Genomic DNA, 2,918 nt, shown 5'->3' with positions numbered 1-2,918 from the left:
CATTACTGGTGCTGCCCCCCGGCGGGGGGCTAAGGGCAGCAGGGTACCAGGCGACCCAGGGGCCGAAGGAAGCTGGTGACGCAGGGCCCCAGATGTGGCTGCCAGGATGAGTGAATGTCTCAAAAACCATTTTTTTGAGGCAGCTGCGATGTGAAGGGGGTGGGGGGCAGGGAGCCAGGTCTCCTGGGTTCCAGTCCTGGTTCTGGGAACGATGTGGGGGTCTAGTGGTTAGAGCAGCGGGGGGGTGGGCTGGGTGTTCCCCCCTCTTCCCCCTGTGTCTCTCCAATGGGCTGACTGGGCCCCTTGGGGGGAGGGGAGGGTCTGACCATTGCAGGATTCGTTGTGGTTGCTGTAGGTTTGCCTGTGCTCACAGACTCCGACTGGACGGCTGCAAGGGCTGGATCGGGACGTGCTGCGCCTGGGTGTGGGAGCAGAAACCCCCCACCCCGCGGCTGCCCCAGGGACCCTGTGCTCCAGCTGGCCCCAGAGCTCCTGGGGTGGTCCCGGGCCACTTGCTCTTCATGGGAGGGGGACGGGATGCCAGCGAATCTTGTGCCCCTGCCCAGCTGGCTCAGAGATGCAGCGACTTTGTTCGCCTGAGCTGCTGGGCTTAGGCCAGCCCCCTCCCCTCCCCGCCTCCAGGGTAACGCATCCCACCCCGCCTGCCTTGCCCACTAGTGCCCCCCATCACCCCTTCCCCTCCAGTGCTCCCTGTGAGCACCTCCCCCAGCCCCCTTAGTCTGTTTTGTCCTTAGGACTTTGCCTTCACGCTTTCCCCCCCTCCCCGCTACTGCTGGCCTGAGGTCGGGGCTGCGCACTGATTTGCTGAGGCGCAGGCTGGAGGATTTAGTCGCTTTATTGGCAGGCAGCTGGAGGCATCCCATGGCCCCAGGCACACGAACCCCAGCAGTGCGGCGGGTACGCGCTGGGAAAGCAGCGGGGCCTGGCCGGCTGGGGGTGAGCAGAACACAAAGCCTGGGGCTGCCCCAGCTCTAGGTCGGCTCGGCTGGCGCAGAGCCCATGGTGGGGACGCACAAGCCCATCATGCTGCAGCCCGGTGGGGAAGGCGGGGGCGAGAGCAGCAGCAGCAGGCCGGCTCCTGCCCCACACTGGAGGGGCTCAGTCCATGGGCGCTGCCCGCAGTGCGGGAGGCCGGCTGGGACCAGGCGATGGGCAGTGGCCGTGGCTGAACTGATCTGCAGTTGCTGAAGAGGGTCCCCAGCGGTGCTGCAGGCAGCTCACTGCACCATGGCTCCAGGGGTCGCAGCCTTGGGGAGGGGCTGATACAGAGACTATTCCAGCGCTGCTCTGGGACCAGTGGGGGGGGGTGTATGGGTGCTCAGGGGCCACCCACCTCCAGCCCCGCCCAGGGACAGCGCAGCCCTAGGGGGTCAGGACCTGGCAAACCGTCCTGTACCAAGGGGCTGACCTGCTGGGGATTGTTCCTGCCGAGTGTGTGGACTGAGTCTATCAAACACTAACTGCTCGGCAACCGGGCAGCAGAGCCCCTGGTCTCCCGGCCTCACAGCACACGGACAGGCCGTAGAACTGAAATATTTCCCCCTGGCAGCATTTGCCTGTGGAACTCACTGCCACAGGATGGCTTAGGAGCTGGGCCTTAGAAGGAGAATATCCAGAGCACAACTAGTTCGTAGGAAAAGGAGAGCTGGGGAAGGACCGAGAGCCCTGCTTCAGGAATGCAGCTGACCTCTAACTCCTGGGGCTGCAGCAGCCCTTCACTGGGGCAGATTTGCTGGCTGCCATGTTTCCTACACCATCCTCAGTGGGGCAGACGGCCCTAGACCTGACCTAGGCTGGTGCCTCCTGTGAGAGGGAGGCTGAGCTAGGCTGGGGCTTCTGCAGCTCCAAGCACATGGGAACTGGAGTGAGGGGGTGGTGGGATGCTCGGGCTGCTGTAGGAAAGACGAATGAGTCTGGCCCAGGGCTCAGCCGGGGAGGGGGAGGGGGTGGCGGGTGCAGGAGCATAGAGGGCACAAAGGGGTGGGGGGGCCGGACCAAGCAGCCAGCAAACACCTCCATCAGCAAAATCACCCTCCTGAGCGGGACAGCGAGGGGGCACTGGGGCAGCTCAGGTCGGGGATATGCGCTTGGATTTGGGGGGTGGCGGGGGCGGTGATTTCAGCCCTTTACTTCCATCCACTGTCAGCTGCTAAAACAAAGAGAAACAAGCATTAGTGAGTGGCTCGGGGGGGGGGCTGGGCCCTGCTCCCCTGTGGCTCTGGGGGGCTGGGCCCTGCACCCCATGTGGCTCTGGGGAGATCCTGCAGCCCAGGCCACGGCCAGTACCTTCCCACTGTTGGGTGCAGCGTTCTGCTCCATGAAGGTCTCGTACACGCTGGAGCTGATTTTGCGGGGCAGTGGGGGGGCCTTGCTGGCACTCTTCACCCGTCCTGTGAAGCCCCGGGTGGACCCTGACGCCCCTGCACAGAGAGAGGAGGACACAGCGCTGAGCCCTGCCCTGTCATGGCAGCTGGAGCAAAGCCGGCGCTACCCCGTGGCCTCCTGGTGCCAGCTCCGCGGCTGGGCACATACGGGCTGTGAGGGAGTCAGCAGGCCCTCCGGAGAGCCGAGCCAGGCCGGGACCGGCCACTCCCCGTACAGCCTCTGGGTTTCGGACCGTCTGGCCGCATGGATTCCGCCCTTGGTTCGTGTTGGCCCCGCGGGTAAGAGAGCAGCACAGGGCACTGGGGTGGTGCCCAGGTTTGGCCTGTTCTCCCCCCGCCCGACCCAAAGGCATAAATGGCCCCTCAGGCCCTTCACCCTGGCCAAATCCCAGAGCTCTAGGGGGGCAGGGGAGGGGCAGGGAGAGGGCTTCGCATGGCCAGGGCACCTCAAAGACCCCCCAGGCACTGTACGGTGATGACCGGCCAGTGTCCTTGTGGGCCCCGGCCGCTACC

At 65.2% G+C, this 2,918-nt stretch overlaps 1 long non-coding RNA gene across 1 annotated transcript; it reads right to left on the bottom strand.

Moving 5' to 3' along the window:
- Positions 1-838: 838 nt before the first annotated feature.
- On the bottom strand, positions 839-2,489 carry LOC135980600 (uncharacterized). Its single transcript, XR_010597588.1, has 2 exons — positions 2,308-2,489; positions 839-2,170 (listed from the first exon to the last, which is right to left on the bottom strand). It is a non-coding gene; the product is annotated as an uncharacterized LOC135980600 (long non-coding RNA).
- Between the last annotated feature and the right edge of the window lie 429 nt (positions 2,490-2,918).

This window comes from Chrysemys picta, unplaced genomic scaffold (genome assembly GCF_011386835.1).
Source record: "Chrysemys picta bellii isolate R12L10 unplaced genomic scaffold, ASM1138683v2 scaf4897, whole genome shotgun sequence".
Classification (NCBI taxonomy): domain Eukaryota; kingdom Metazoa; phylum Chordata; order Testudines; family Emydidae; genus Chrysemys; species Chrysemys picta.
Note: the sequence above shows the minus strand (reverse complement) of the source record. Positions and strands in the feature narration are given on the sequence as shown.